At 44.0% G+C, this 16,816-nt stretch overlaps 1 protein-coding gene across 5 annotated transcripts in view; it reads left to right on the forward strand.

Moving 5' to 3' along the window:
* The window catches only part of LOC140394014 (inactive rhomboid protein 1-like), a 561,145-nt gene that overhangs the window by 134,314 nt on the left and 410,015 nt on the right, over window positions 1-16,816 (forward strand). For all 5 annotated transcript variants that reach the window (XM_072480776.1, XM_072480778.1, XM_072480779.1 and 2 more), the window contains exon 2: window positions 3,622-3,702. The gene's annotated coding sequence lies outside the window, so the exon portion shown is untranslated. The remainder of the gene's footprint in view (window positions 1-3,621; window positions 3,703-16,816) is intronic.

Below are 16,816 nucleotides of genomic sequence, written 5' to 3' on the forward strand. Positions count from 1 at the left end.
ACTTTGACATTGTGCTATTTGATCTGCTGGGAAAAGGCATCTGCGAAGCAGTGAGTTTTGCACAGCTTTTCTTGATTAACCCAACACTGTGGAATTTGGGGAAAATTCCGCCCTGTGTATTTATTATTTAACTATTGTAAGTCTTTCACTTCCTTGCTTCCTGCTTATTGATTACTTATTAAAATCATAGAATGGTTCTCGCACAAGGGGAGGGGGGTCTATTCAGCCAATCATGTAAATGTTTGCTCTCTGCAGACACAGCTCGTATAGTCCCACTCTCCCCCCTTTTCCTCTAGGCCCAGCAAGAACTGTGCAGCTTTGTATGGAGAGGAGATCTGGCATCAATGTCTGTTTAACCAATGGCAATAACTAATTCAGACCAGCAGAAGAATGCTAGCCCAATGAGTAACTCCAAAAGATCACATCCGAGCAAAGGTCAGCAACATCCAACTGCGATCTGGAGAGTATCTTGCACAAGTGAACATTCTTGGCAACATCCTGAGAGTTGCTATTGACCAGAAACTGAACTGGACTAGCCATAAAAAATACTGTGGCTACAAGAGCAGGTCAGAGGCTGGGAAGACAGCACCTCACAAACCCACAATCACTACCATCTAGAAGGACAATGGCAGTAGACACATAGAAACACCTGCAAGTTCCTGTTCAAGTCACTCACCATCCTGACTTTGTAATATATCACTTTTCCTTCACCCACTGTCGCTGGGTCCAAATCATGGAGCTCCTTCCCTAACAGCATTGTGGATGTACCTACACCACATGGACTGCAGCAGTTCAAGAAGGCAGCTCACCACCACCTTCACGAGGACAATTAGGGATGTACAATAAATGCTGCCTCAGCCCCACATTCTGTAAATGTTTAAAATAAAGCCTCTGAAGTCAAAGCTGCTGCTGATGAGAAACCTGGAATCTACATGTGCTATGTCTGAAAAAAATCATGGCAAAGTTTCCCACTGCATGGTGCCAGATGTTTAAATACACATGTGAAATACATTTACCTGTGCTACATGAGAGGTGTTTTCTACCAAAATGGTGTTTCTGTAGCTAAAACGGCGTCTAGTCAGCAATTTCTTTTGGACAACAATGTTCTGGGGTTGATAACATGTTTCATATGTTCAGAATTTGATTTGAGTATTTTATTCTGAACAATTTAATTGTAAGTTGTGTTTTCTGTTCACTCCCAAAACACGTAACCAGAAATAGCACTGTAAAATTATATACTGTAACTGAGATGAGGAGGCACTACTTCTTGCAGAGGGTGGTGAATTAGTGGAACTCGATGCCCCATAGTGCGATGGAATCTGAGTCATTAAATGGCTTCACGAAGGACATAGATATATTTCTGATTTTAAAAGAACGGGTTATAGGGATATGTGGAACAGGCAGGGGGGTGAATTTGAGACCCAAGAAGAGATCTGACTGAATAGCGGAGCAGGCTCAAAGGGCTGAATTGCCGACTTCTGCGCCTAATTCCTGTGTTCGTATGACATTAATGCGGAGGTCCGACATTGTATCCAATCCATGAACCCCTCGTTCGGACATCCAAGGACAAGAGTCTTTGACAACTGCGACATCCGTGCTGACATCAAGATCCTCGTGTACAAGATGGTCGTCCTCCCAACTCTTCCATTGGATTGGATTTGTTTATTGTCACGTGTATCGAGGTACAGTGAAAAGTATTTTTCTGCGAGCAGCTCAACAGATCATTAAATACATGAAAAGGAAATAAAAGAAAATACATATTAGGGCAACACAACATATGCAATGTAACTGCATAAGCATTGGCATCGGATGAAGCATACAGGGTGTAGTGTTAATGAGGTCAGTCCATAAGAGGGTCATTTAGGAGTCTGGTGACAGTGGGGAAGAAGCTGTTTTTGAGTCTGTTCGTGCGTGTTCTCAGACTTCTGTATCTCCTGCCCGATGGAAGAAGTTGGAAGAGTGAGTAAGCTGGGTGGGAGGGATCTTTGAGTATGCTGCCTGCTTTCCCCAGGCAGCGAGAGGTGTAGATGGAGTCAATAGATGGGAGGCAGGTTTGTGTGATGGACTGGGCGGTGTTCACGACTCTCTGAAGTTTCTTGCGGTCCTGGGCCGAGCAGTTGCCATACCAGGCTGTGATTCAGCCAGATGGGATGCTTTCTATGGTGCATCTGTAAAAGTTGGTAAGGGTTAATGTGGACATGCCGAATTTCCTTAGTTTCCTGAGGAAGTATAGGTGCTGTTGTGCTTTCTTGGTGGTAGCGTCGACGTGGGTGGGCCAGGACAGATTTTTGGAGATGTGCACCCCTAGGAATTTGAAACTGCTAACGATCTCCACCTCGGCCCCATTGATGCTGAGAAGGGGTGTGTACAGTACTTTGCTTCCTGAAGTCAATTACCAGCTCTTTAGTTTTGCTGGCATTGAGGGGGAGATTGTTGTCGCTACACCACTCCGCTAGGTTCTCTATCTCCTGCCTGTATTCTGATTCGTCGTTATTCGAGATCTGGCCCACTATGGTCGTATCGTCAGCAAACCTGTAGATGGAGTTGGAACCAAATTTTGCCACGCACGCAGTCGTGTGTGCACAGGGAGTAGAGTAGGGGGCTAAGTACGCAGCCTTGCGGGGCCCCGGTGTTGAGGACTATTGTGGAGGAGTCCTCAGAGAAACTTGGACTACGTACGGATGCCACCTCAAGGCACTGGAAAGGTACCATCAATGCTGTCTGAGATGCATTCTCCACATCAGCTGGAAGAACAGGCATATTAACATCAGTATCTTTGAAAGAGCCAAGTGCACCAGCATCGAGGCCATGATCACCTGAAACCAACTCTGCCAGGCCGGCCAAGTGCTTAGGATCTCAGAGTACAAACTTCCAAAACAAATTTTATTTGCCCATCTCAAGGAAGGCTTCTGAACAAGAGGAGGACAACGGAAGTGCTTCAAAGACATCCTGAAGGCATGCCTCAAGAAATGCAACATCGGCATCAACGTCTGGGAGACTGTTGCTCAGAAGAGACTCTCTTGGAACCTCCTGATCGAGGGGACACTATTCTTTGAGGACACCTGATGGCAAGAGGAGACTCTGAAAAGGAGCCTGAGAAAGGAATACCCATGACCTGGAGTCCAAGGACCAATCCCACCTTCCAGTAACACTTGCCAAGTGTGCAGTGAAAGATACGTTCCTAGGATCGGGCTCACCAGCCATGCAAGGACCTACGACCAGTAACACTGAGTTTCTTAGGTGGACATTAGGTGGATAATCATACTCATTTGCGAGTGATTAGTGAAGAAGAAGACCTGTAATCCATCTTCAGCTGGTTAAAAAGTTTGATTGTCTGCTTTCTGTTTTAAAGAATAAGTGAGTGATTTAATTGTTCTGAAAATCTCTTGCCCATGTTTATTTTGAAACTGCAGCCAAATCGATGATGAACAGTTTTCAGAGTGTAGAAGATCAAGTTCATGCATGTATTCCTCTAGTCAGCCCTGCAAAGATGTTATAGTCCCCTTTGCAGATTTTTTTGTTTTTAATTTTGTTGTGCCCATTTTGCATATAAACATAGGACTGCCTTAACTTGTGTGCTCACTTTGAAAATCATTAAGGTTCACTCTTTTTGTGTTACAGAAGTGAAATCTATAAGTGATGTGGAAAACGTGTTGGATTACTGCACTGAAAGAAAGCCAATCCCTTTGAAAAATCAAGAAGGTATGAATATGCCTCTACATTGCAAAAGTGCTGATATAGTTGGAAATGGATTAAAAACTTGTATATATTTTCTTGCAGAAAGTCAGAGGGCCTCAAACTTCATTTGTGGTTGTAAAATATTGCGTTCATTGAATGAATGGGTTGACAGGGCCCTGACGAGGGCTGGTTTAGCTCAGTGGGCTAGACAGCTGGTTCGTGATACAGAACAAGGCCAGCAGCGCGGGTTCAATTCCCGTACCAACTTACCCGAAGAGGCGCTGGAATGTGGCGACTCGGGGCTTTTCACAGTAACTTCATACTTGTGACAATAGAAGGTTATTATTGTTATTATTATGTGCACTTCAATCAGGAAAGAAAAAATAGCTTGCATTTGAGGCGTATTCATTTGGTTTTGTTTCTTAGAGAAGGGAGGGATAAGAAAAGTGAAATAAATGGAGCTGTGAGCTGAGTGAATCTGTGTCGCACTCTTTTTGGTGACACTACCTTCAGCCTTTTATGCTTCAAGGTTTTGAATTCCATTCCCAAAGCTCCCATCTCTTCTCATCGCTCTCCCTTTTCAAAATATTTATTAAAATGCACCTCTTAAACCAGGATTCTTTTCACCTACCTCCTCCCCCCGAACCACACCGTATCCATCTTATCAACTTTAGCTTAATGCCCATTTGTGTCAATACATCTCAAGCACTTCAGGGCATCCCTATATATTGAAGCAACTGGACAAATTAGTTTTTGTGATTGATGCGTGTGTTGTGATGCCAAATCCCATTATCCTCAGTTGAATAATGCTCTTAACCAAAATCATTTTGCTTCAGATGCTAAATGTCAAATTTCATGCTCATTTTCTTCCATTTTGATTCAGACACAAGTGTTATGTTTAAAGGTTATTTTGAATGATAAACGACCAGCTATGGATCTTTTTCCAATTCCTATATAAGTTAAAACAAGATTCTGGCTGTGATTTAGCTGCTGCGTTAGCCATGGGGGCAAATCCTGTACTGGCCGCTAAATCTCACAAAAACTGGACTTGTGCCAGCTAAATCTTGGTTTGCGATCTTCCCAGCCCACCCTCCTCTCCAGCCCTGGCTAATGACTCGGAGTGAGCCTGATTAGCAGGCATCACAACCCAACTTCTGGGCCTGATGTATATTCTCACCCATCAGCAGTGACATCATGCTGCCGCATTTTATGACTCCTTTTTAAAAATTGGAACTTGGTGCCCTGACCTCAGAGGGAGATTGGAGGTGTGCGCACATGTCACCACTATTCACCAGGGAGTCTAAGGGAATTGAAGGCATGGGACAGCTCTGGGGTGGGTTGGGGGCGTCTTAACGTTCATTTGTTAGGGGTCTGTGAGAGTGGTGGGGTGGACTCTGAGGGGGGGTGGGGGGGGAAGGATGGCGGAGGATGAAATATGCAGTGAATTTCAATTTGGAGTGATGACAGCAATGAACAATGAGATGGCAGCAGTGGCGGCACAGTGATTAGCACTGCTGCCTCACAGTGCCAGGGACCTGGGTTCAATTCCGGCCTTGGGTGGCTGTCTGTGTAGAGTTTGCATGTTCTTACTGTCTGTATTAGGTTTTCTCCAGATTCTCTGGTACCCTCCCAAAGTCCAAAGATGTGCCGGGTAGGTGGATAGGCCATGCTAAATTGCCCCTTTGTGTCCAAAGGTTTGATGGGGTTGAGGGGAGTGGTCCTAGGTCGGGTGTTTTTGAATGGGTCAGTGCAGACTGAAGTTTAAAAACTCACCACTTCTTAGAATTCCCCTTATACCAAAAAGGGCCGACATTCTAAATGGTGAACACGGTTTCTCACTCCCTGACTCCTATGCAGGCTTAGGTGGGGGCTATTCAGGTCAAATTATATTTTGAAGTTATCCCCCGGTATAACCCATACCTTCACGCAGAATTTTACCTACTTACAACTTAGTAGCATCGATATCCTGGGTCCTGCGTTGCTAAGTAAGTAAAGCATGGCTTTGTAATAACCACTGCTCATGCCCGGAACCATAGGGTTTCAATGGCCTCAGCCAGGCAATGGACTCCTTCCACCTTGGATGTCAAGCTCCCAGGCTACCCACTGCGGATACCATCCTTGCAATATTGGCCTGGGTGCCCAGCATTGCCGGTACTATTTCCTGCAACAGAAGGCTTTAGGATCCCTCCAGTTGGCCTTGCAATCACAGTAGTGTCACTAACACCTGGTATTCCCGACTCTGCCGCTGCATGTCTAGCAGCTGAGGGGTAAACAACGTCAGAGGCACGGCACGTGGCTGGGGTACAACTGAGTCCTGGTGTCTGACTGTCCGATCCCTAGAATGACCCTGCCTCCATTTTGAAGTGGATCTGATGCTGTGAGACACTCATCAGATAGTGATCCAGAATCCTGCCTGTTAAGATCGCTCCCCAATGTGTGTCTCTGCGCTGATGGAAGGTGCATGTGACAGCTATGATGCATCTTCAGTGTCCTCCGCCGACATCACTGAAGCCTTATCCTGACTTGGCGCAGGATCACTGCAGGTGGATGGGCCAGGTTGCCCAGGTGATTTTCCTGCAAGGGAAGGGACAACAATTAAGTCATGGAGGCAGGAAATTACATTTTTTGGAATTCATCTGTGTAATAATGGGTCCAAGATAAAGGATGCCATTAACCAAGCTCAAGAATCGGTAAGTGGAGATTGAATATTAAGGCTTTTAGCATATCTCTGTCCCCAAATTGATGAATGTATTCAGAGCTGTTGATTTCCTCCATATATAGCAATGGAAGTAGAGTAGTTAGAATAAAATTACAGTTTGTACCATACTCTTCTCATGTCCTTTCTTGCCAATATCCTAGCACCTGGTGGATTAATATATACTTAGTTTACATTTTAATGGAACAGAAAAGCAATGGTCTTCGGGGGATGGTTTTCATCTCACTACTGCCCTATTGGCACCTAAAAACAAGGTGTGGCTGCTTTTGTTACATTTTGAGCTTTTGGTAATGAGACTATTTTAGCGAGCTTGCAGTGGTTGTAAAATGTTCTGAACTTTTTATAGCCTTTGGCAGGGTATTCTTTCTTAATAGATCCTTCTACTCGTTTCAGTGAGGGTGAGGAAGAGCAAAGAAAGTGAAAAAGGCGTACTCACAATTTAAGAAATTGTCACTTTATAATTTGTAATTTTGCAGTAATATTATTGAAACCCGGGTTAAAATGCTTACAAACAGTATGCCATAGAATCCTACAGTGCAGAAGGAGGCCATTCAGCCCATTGAGCCTGCACTGACCCTCTGAAGGAGCACCCAAGCCCACTTCCACACCCTATCCCCATAACCCCATCTAACCGTTGGACACTAATGGGCAATTTAGCATGGCCAATCTACCTAATCTGCACATTTTTGGACGGTGGGAGGCAACCAGAGCATCCGGAGGGAACCCACGCAGACCCGTGGAGAATGTGCAAACTCCATACAGTCAGTCCCTCAAGGCTGGATTTGAACCGATGTCTAGCGCTGTGAGGCAGCAGTGCTAACCACTGTGCCACCGTGTTTGCTGGAGCTATGATTCAAAGTGAGATAATAGGGGGTTAGCACTGCGGCCTCACGGCGCTGAGGTCCCAGGTTCGGTCCCGGCTCTGGGTCACTGTCCGTGTGGAGTTTGCACGTTCTCCCCGTGTTTGCATGGGTTTCGCCTCCACAACCCAAAAATGTGCAAGCTAGGTGGATTGGCCAGGTTAAATTGCCCCTTAATTGGAAAAAATGAATTGGGTACTCTAAATTTATATTAAAAAAAAAAAGAAAGTGAGATAATTCAGTTTTTGCAGGGGAAGTATTTTGCTAATAAATATTAAAAGCCATTTTTCTATGTTTGCAGATATCTAACTAATGTAATGTTGTAGCTGTATGAGCCTGGCTAAACCATTCAAGACACACCTTGTAACAAGAGACAAAAAGAATGCTTTGTGCTTTGAGTGCAGCTGGTGTAGCTAATGGGAGGGGGCAGCTCTGTCTGGAAAAGAGATTTGCTTCCAGGGATCTAAACTGAGCAGGTGGTTTACAACTTGGTCCTAAAAAAAGATTTCTCTCTCCAAGGACCAAGTAAACCCTGGTTGTTAACTTTGTACACAAAGTGCCATTTGAAATACATGGGTTGCTTAATTGGAATGTAGAGGCAAGTTTCAGGAAGAAAGTTAAGATGATGTACCTGTTAACTGTAAAACTATTTCTTTATTGCTAATGTGCTTAATTCTGCATTCAAATGAAAGTTATTTTTTCAACATAAAAGCTGTCTAGTCGTCAGTGCTATCACTCCTGTGGTGAAATCAAATTTCCTTACAGTTTTACCAAATGCAAATTGTTGGGTTCTGGTACGGGGTTTTAACCAAAATTGAGGTTCTGGTCTAGATCCACCACAGCAGGTACAGTAATTGTCTACACAGACACATGGTCCCTGAAAATGTGCCTGCAGTTCTTCTGAAAAGCAGTGCATAAGGAGATTGCTTTTATCTAATAATGCTTTCACAGAATTGTCACTTTTTCTAGCAAGACCTACAACCTGCTACTGAAGCTAGTGAAGCATTATCGATTGTAGTCAATTGCCTTCTAACTCTTTTCTGGTTCCTTCCCAGGCTACAATATACATCAGCCAATTCACCCCATTGCTCAAATATGCACCCGCCCAAACCAAAACCAGGTGATCCCTTGGGACGGCAGAAAAAACAGATCAAAGATTCAGGCAGGTTTAAAAGGAAAAATGGGGGAATTCCTCTCTGATCTGGGCAGGCAAAATCAGTCCAGGATATCCCTTGGACCCTGAATTCCTCTCAGTACTTTACTTTTGGAGAGATGATGTCTGCCCCAATCAAAAGAAAGTCCCGCTCTCGCTTGAAGGAATTCAGTGAATCGAGGTTCACTGTTTCCTAGAGAAAGAACCAGCTCCTGATATAAAACCAGACCTGGTCTGATATAGATTAAAATTGTGCCCCCTTCTTCTGAACCCATTGAATCAGAACAAACTGTCAACAGGAACATGTGTATTCCCTTCACTAGAAGTCTAGTCTTCCCTAAAGTGTCACGCCCCACTTTTTTTATTTGGCCTATATACTTCATTTTCTGAATTAGATTAATCATCCTTTCCAAAGCCTATATATCTTTCTTTGTGTGAGACCAAATGGGACACCATATTCCAGGTCTTATTCAAGGACCATGGGCGCGATTTAACGAACGGAGCTCTTAAGTGAAGGAAGAGATCGGGGCGCCATTTTAAAATGGCAATCTGACCTCGCGACCCCCTGACTCTATACCCGGACCCCACAATCACGTGTTGGGGGATCTTTGAGCTGCCCCGCACTCCTCCACATACGGACAGGGCACCCTGGGACAGATCTCTGGCAAGGGCAAAATGCCAGCTTGGCACCTCCATAGTGCCAGCCTGGCACCCTGGAAGTGTAACCTGGGCCCACTGGCAGTCAGGTTGGGCTGCCATAGTGCCTGGGTAACATCAGCAGTGCCACCCTGCCCAGGGGGCAACTACCAGGGGGCACCCAGTCGTCTGGGAGACTCCCCCTCTCCCCCGGAGTGCAGTTCCACCTGGTCCCTGTTTGTGGGGACCAGTGCTGATCGGCTCCCAGCTGGGCCTCCTTAGCGAGGCCAATAGATGCCGGATGGCCGTTCAATCCAGTGGCAGCATAGTTAAGTGAGCTTTTACGCTCTTGTAACTATGAGAGTGTGCGGGATCCGGATTGTGACGTCTCATCAGATCTCGCGAGGTCTAACAGCCATTGGAAATCCCAGCAGAGTTCTCCCTGGGATTTACCGGCAGAGTTCTTCCTGTACCGATTCTGGCGGGTCGCAGCCAATAAACCGTGCTCGATGTAATGTTCGTTGTCCTCAGAATGAACCTCAAACACGCCTTCACTATAGCCATTGCTACACCACATTATTTAGGGATGATAGACCACCAGTGTGTATCATTTCCTAATTCATAGAATATTTTAAAATAAGAGACTGTGTTTGGGCGTGAGCCCATGTATCTGTGTGTGGACATGTGTCTGTACTTGCATTAGCAATATTTGTATGTGTATAACAACAGAAATGCTTTGAGCATCTTTTTCATTGGTGTCATCACAACCTGATTAAAATACTGTTACTGACAGGAGGGGGTTAATTTAAACAGCACTGATTTCACATCTCACTCCCATCTGTAAACGAATGATTTTTGATTTCCCCCTTTGTAAACGGTGGTTTATTCCGTGCGCAGACGCATACACACAAAGGGGATTCACAATGACCCCCCCCACCACCTTTTTTGGATGTGTACAATAAGAGAGAGATAAGTGAATGAAAAATGTACAGGGCAATAAACACAGACTACATAAGAATTATTGTTTTATGCGAGTCCAGAGTCCAATAAGTCAAAATCCAATGTAAGTTCTTTCAGTTGGCTTTGTCTGACAGAATTCCTGCCCTTGGTCCGAGGTTGCAGGTTGAAAATGTCTCTTTTAACTTGAGAATTAGTTCACTTTGTTGGCGAAATACAGGATTCTTTCTGGAAATCTGACTTTGGAAGAAATGGAGGTCAGAGGGAGGCTTCTAGCCTGGAGTCCAGTCTTCTCTTCTGAGATTAAACCATAACTGAAGACAGAATTCAAGCAATTCCAACAGCTCAAGTCTCGGTCATGTGATGGGGTAGTTTTGGGTTGAGCCATTCAGCAAAAAAAGGGCCTTTGTCAGAACCCAAATGTGTTTCAAGCAGGTAACTGTAGAACCATTAACACAGTGTTGGAAATGAGGAGTGATCTGGTCCATAACTGGCTGGTGCAGATAGTTTGTTGATTACCCTTGTTGTTGGTTTGGCTCGAATGTTAATACAATGCAAGGAGTGTTATATTTCAGGAGTTTGTGTTAGATTTTTTTCCATTTTTGGACTGCTCAGAACTACCATCATGTGGTCAACTGTGGCCATTTTATCAGTCCAGCTATTTGCCTTTTTTAAAAAGAAAAGATTTGAAGCAAGAGAATATGGAGGAGAAACAATTTGGTTTTTTTTTCCTTCTTCGTGCCTTACCAGCAGGACAATATTCACTTCCATCATTGATGATGTGATCCAAACCACACGTTGTATTCTGTGTCATGCATCATATCTGCAAAGATCTCTATGTACCAGAATGCCCAGATCTCTTTCTTTCTCCAACTTCTGTAAAGGTTTACCCTGAATGTTGATTGTGTGCTGAGCATTCGCCCTTTGCATATTCATAAAAATGCACTATTCCAGATTAAACACCATTTGCCCAGACACAAACCCAAATCATCAAGACCCACCAGAAGATGTTGAGAACCATCCATATCCTAACTCTTGCATTGATCTATATTATTAATAAAAATAGCAAAAAAAGGCAATGGTTCCTGCAGGACAACACTAGGTGATCAGTCTCCAAACAGATATATATCCAACTAAATTTATATCTATGTCCTTTTAGCCAATTCTCAATCCAGCTCATAATAGGAACATAGTAATTAGGAGCAGAAATAGGCAATTCAGCTCTTCGAGTCTGCTCCGCCATTCAATCAGATCATGGCTTGACTCTTCCTGTTCTCAAATCCACCTCCTACCTGTTCCTTTTTGTCAGAAATATATCTATCTCCTTCTTGAAACCATTTAATAACTCAGATTCCACCGTACTGTAGAGCAGCGAGTTCCACAAATTCACCACCCTCTGCAAGAAGTAGTTCCTCCTCATCTTAGTTCTAAATCTACCGCCTCTCAACCTATATCTGTGACCTCTCATTCTAGATGCCCTACAAGGGGGAACTAGGAGCTGGTTTAACACAAATAGCTGGCTTGTAAAGCAGACCAAGACCAGCAGCATGGGTTCAATTCCCGTATCAGCCTTCCCGAACAGGCGCCGGAATGTGGCGACTAGGGGTTTTTCACAGTAACTTCATTTGAAGCCGACTTGTGACAACAGAAAATAGTTTGTCACTTTTTTGAAAATTTGATACAGGTTGTAAGGGTTGAGATATGGTTGTGCTACTGGCACATTAGCACAGTGGTTAGCACTTTTATTACACAGCACCAGGGGCCCGGGTTCGATTGCCTGCTTGGGTCACTGTCTGTGAGGAGCCTGAATGTTCTCCCCATGCCTGTGTCGGTTTCCTCCCGGGTGTTCTGGTTTCTTCCCACAAGTCCTGAAAGACGTGCTGTTGGTGAATTGGACATTTCAAATTCCCCTCTGTGTACCGAACAGGCGCCAGAATGAGGCGACTATGGGATTTTCACAGTAACATCATTGTAGTGTTAATATAAGCCTACTTGTGACACTAATAAAGATTATCAGTTGCCCTCTGATATCGTCTCTGAGTAGCCATCATTACTTAAAGTCTTAAACAATGAATGCTGATAGACAACTTAAGTATGGAAGCTGTCATAGAACTAATTGCGACAGCAAACCTGTTTTATAACCAATTGCATTAATGTTACATTAATGTTAATGTAAGCCTACTTGTGACAATAAAGATGATTATTATTATTACAAGAGCGGCCTAGTGGCAGTTCCTTGTCCTTTCAAGCTCCTGTCGCCATACTCCCACCTTCTGACCATACCCTCTACCTGATCCACATGCACCATTATTCCGTTCACCAACAATCAGAGCCAAGTTTCAATTCAGTCAAGGCTTGGAGCTACTTGGGTGGCTTGTGACATTTGTACTGTTTGTGACAGTTGTCCTGCCAAAATATTAATAACTTGTTTCATTTCTGTCGCACTGGAGCATGTTTCCCACAAGACGTGATAAACTACGAAGGTGATTGACACCAGTGGCTGGATGAGTCGCATGCTTTAAGAACTTGTCCCTACTTGGCTCCAGGGTTTATTTATTCATTATGTTGTTACGTGGTTCAGCCACTGGAGCCCTGCTTTTAATTGTGAGCGAGATCTTGACCATTTATTTTCCTCTGGTTCTTCTCATCAACTGAATTACTTGTTGATGCAGCAAATCTATGGCGTCGATTCTTGACCTGAATGGCTGAGTGGTACGATGAGTATAGCGCAGTTCAATTCGGGGATATCAACTTTTTGCCAAGTTCCTCCTGAAAACCAACTAAATCCTTTTACCTGACGGCTGACTGATGTGGCAAATGCTCCCCCTGAATGTGGCATGTGCCTCATGAATAAACTCAAATCGGGGCCCGATGATATCTTTTGGAATCTGATACAATTTTAATTGGGTGGTTCAAACTGTTACAATTCAGCATAATTGGCTTCTTAAAATGGCCAATGTCACTAATCTGAGGAAACCAGATGGGTTTTTACAACAGTCGACAATGGATTCGTCATTAAACTTAATTCCAGATTTTTATTGAATTCAAATTTCACCGTCTGCCATGGTGGGATTTGAACCCAGGTCCCCAGAGCATTACCGTGGCTCTCTCGATTACTACTCTGGTACTGTGGTGGGTATTAGTTGAGGGGACAAAAGGTAAAGGGCTCTCGTATCCTGACAGGATGGGCATGTCATTCCCTCCGACACCCTGCATTTCCCGAAGGCCTGGGGTTCATTGCTCTTCTAGTGGCCTACAGAAAATGAGTAATGTCTTCAAAAGTGATTACCTAGTTGTTTCTTCAGTCTCTCTGAAGTGAACGTTTGGCTCTCCAAGGCAGAGATCAGAGCCCAGAATGCATGCAGCAGCAATTGAACATTCAGAAAAGGCCAAAGGCTGAGTGTCACAGGGTTCAGCTGCAGAATGTTTGGAGGTGGCCACATTCTGAAATTAGAGTGCACCACACAGGCTAGAAGTGGATTCCTCCATGCTTCCAGTTATGGCAGCAAACTCTCTTGGCAGGCTTTCCAATTCCTCAATTCCAACACCTGCCCGTGTGTAGTAAGCTGTGTTCTTTTGATGAATGAAGCTCTGAAATCTGCATTGTAGTCCTCCTCGAGCAGAGCCGAGAGAGGACCTCAGATTCAAACCTGCCCTCTAATTCTTGTAGGGTGCCAGATTCTGTGCTGTAAGGATACGTGAGCTTTCATTCAAGGTGGCTCCTATGAACTTTGGCCAATGAGAAGAAAAAAACAACAAAGAGAAGTACAGCACAGAACTTCGGCCTTCCAAGCTTGCGATGACCATGTTGCCCGTCTAACCCAAAACCTTTTACACTTCTGAGGCCCATTTCCCTCTATTCCCATGCTACTCATGTATTTGCCAAGTCACCCCTTAAACGTCACTATCGTACCTGCTTCCATCACCCCCTTCGGCAGCAAGTTTTAGGCACCCACTACCCTCTGTAAAAGAAAAATAAAACTTCCCTCGCACATCTCCTCTAAACTTTGCCCCTCGCACCTTTGTCCACTAATAATTGACTCTTCCACCCTGGGAAAAAGCTCCTGACTGTCCACGCCTCCCATAATTTTGTAAATTTATATCAGATCGCCCCTCAACCTCTGTCGTTCTAATGAGAACAAACCGAGTTTATTCAACCTCTCCTCATAGCTAATGCCCTTGATACCAGGCAACATCCTTGTAAATCTCTTCTGTACCCTCTGCAATGTCTCCACACCCTTCTGCTAGTGTGGCGACCATAATTGAACACTATATTCCAAGTGTTCTATAAACTTCATAACTAAGATTCTATACAGCTGCAGCATGACTTGTCAATTTTTATACTAAATGCCCTGTCCGATGAAGGCAAGCATGTCGTATGCCTTCTTGACTACCTTCTCCAGCTGCGTTGCCACTTTCAGTGACCTGTAGACCTGTTCACCCAGATCCCTCTGCCTGTCAATACTGTTCAGAGTTCTGCCATTTACTGTATATTTCCCAGCTGTAGTAGACCTTCCGAAATGCATTGCTTCACATTTGTCCAGATTAAACTCCATCTGCCATCTCTCCGTCCAAGTCTCTAACCTATCTATATCCTGCTAACCTCTAACAGAAATCTTTGTTTCCTCATTGGCCACAGATGAGGTCCCAGAGGATTGGAGGATAGCCAAGGTTGTCCTGTTATTTAAGAAGGGTAGCAAGGATAACCCGGGTAATTATAGGCCATTGAGCTTGACATCAGTGATCGTGAAATTGTTGGAAAAGATTCTCAGAGATAGGATCTATGTACATTTGGAAGTGAATAGTCATATTAGTGACAGACTGCATTGTTTTATACGAGGGAGATCATGTCTCACTAATTTAATTGAGTTTTTTGAGGAGGTGACAAAAATGATTGACGAGGGAAGGGCTGTGGGTGTTGTCTACATGGACATTAGTAAAGCATTTGATAAAGTCGTGCATGGCAGGCTAGTGCAAAAGATTTAATCACGTGGGGTCAGGGGTGAACTAGCTAGTTGGATTCAGAACTGGGTTTGGCCATAGAAGTGGAAGGGTGTTTTTCCGAATGGAGGCCTGTAACTAGTGGTGTTCTGCAAGATCAGTTCTGGGACCTCTGCTCTTTGTAATATATACAAATGATTTGGAAGAAAACTTAGCTGATCTGATTAGCAATTTTGCAGATGATACTAAGATTGCAGGAGTTACAGATAGTGATGAAGGTTGTCAGAGAATACAGCAGGCTATAGATAGGCTGCAAAATTGGGCAGAGAAATGGCAGATGGTATTTAACCCGGACAAATGTGAGGTGATGCATTTTGGTAGATCCAATTCAGGTGGGAGCGACAAAATAAATGACAGCCTTCATTGGACGGGGTATCGAGTATAAAAGCTCAAAGTATGTTACAGTTATATAGAACGTTGATTAGGCCATATTTGGAATACTGTATCCAATTCTGGTCACCGCACTACCAGAAGGATGTGGAGGCTTTGGAGAGAGTACAGAAAAGGTTTACCAGGATGTTGCCTGGTATGGAGGGTATTAGCTATGAGGAGAGATTGAATAATCTGGGATTGTTCTCCTGAGAAAGACGGAGGCTGAGGGGCGACCTGATAGAAGTTTATAAAATTATAAGGGGTATTGCTAAGGTGAACAGTTGGAGGCTTTTCCCAGGGCGGAAATGACAATTCCAAGTTCAAGGTGAGGGGGGACAGGTTCAGTGGAGATGTATGGGGGAAGTTTTTAGACAGAGGGTGGTGGTGGCCTGGAATGCTCTGCCAAGTGAGGTGGTTGAGGGAGATACGTTAGCGACCTTTAAGACATATCTAGATAGGCACGTGAAAAGACGGGGTATAGAAGGATACAGGCAGTTGATCTAGATAGGACACATGATCGACACAGGGATAGAGGGCTGAAGGGCATGTTCCTGTGCCGTACTAGTCTTTGTTGGTTCTTTGTATCCTCTGACAGTCGTCAGCGTTATCCGCAATTCCACCAACCTTTGTGTTGTCCGCAAAGAGTACCCAATTCATTTTTTTCCAATTAAGGGACAATTTAGCATGGCCAATTTACCTATGCTGCACATCTTTTGGGTTGTGGGGGCAAAACCCATGCAAATGCAGGGAAATGTGCAAACTCCAGTTGGAGAGTGACCCAGAGCCAGGATTGAACCTGGGACCTCGGCGCCGTGAGGCCGCAGTGCTAACTCACTGCGCCACCGTGCTGACCATGTTGTCCGCAAACTTACTAGCATTAAAGCATAAGCATTAGACTGGTTCTGAAAGACTAGATAGAAGCTATTAATAGTGTGCATTTAATAGCACCTTTAACTTGGCAAATGAGTCTTTCCTGAGTTTGACACTGATCCATATATGGAACAGCTGACCAATGAGTCATCTTGGGAATGAGAAGTATAGAGAGGAAAGATTTAAAGGAATAAGTAGTGGCGGGAAAGCAAAAATGGGGGATGATATGGGGGCATTATTTCATTACTAAGCCCCACCTGGTTTATTATTATAGCATTCTTGCTGAATTAAAGAAGTAGGTTTTGGTACCATTCAGGCTTTCCCACTGAAACAGAAATCCATCGAAGGAGTTATCTTCTATTTCCCTCAATTCTAAAGACACTCAAACCGTATGCTATTTCTCTACTGTTGGGCCATGAGGGAATTTGACTTTGCTTTTATTCGTCACCCATAAAATACAATATGGAGGATTTAGAAAATAAATGAAAGAAAGATACTGTTTAATATTGTATTTTAGCATCTTTCACATTGTCTCAGAATGCTTCAAACATATTTAAAACATTTCTTAAAACT

The sequence above is a fragment of the Scyliorhinus torazame genome, chromosome 17 (assembly GCF_047496885.1).
Source record: "Scyliorhinus torazame isolate Kashiwa2021f chromosome 17, sScyTor2.1, whole genome shotgun sequence".
Classification (NCBI taxonomy): domain Eukaryota; kingdom Metazoa; phylum Chordata; class Chondrichthyes; order Carcharhiniformes; family Scyliorhinidae; genus Scyliorhinus; species Scyliorhinus torazame.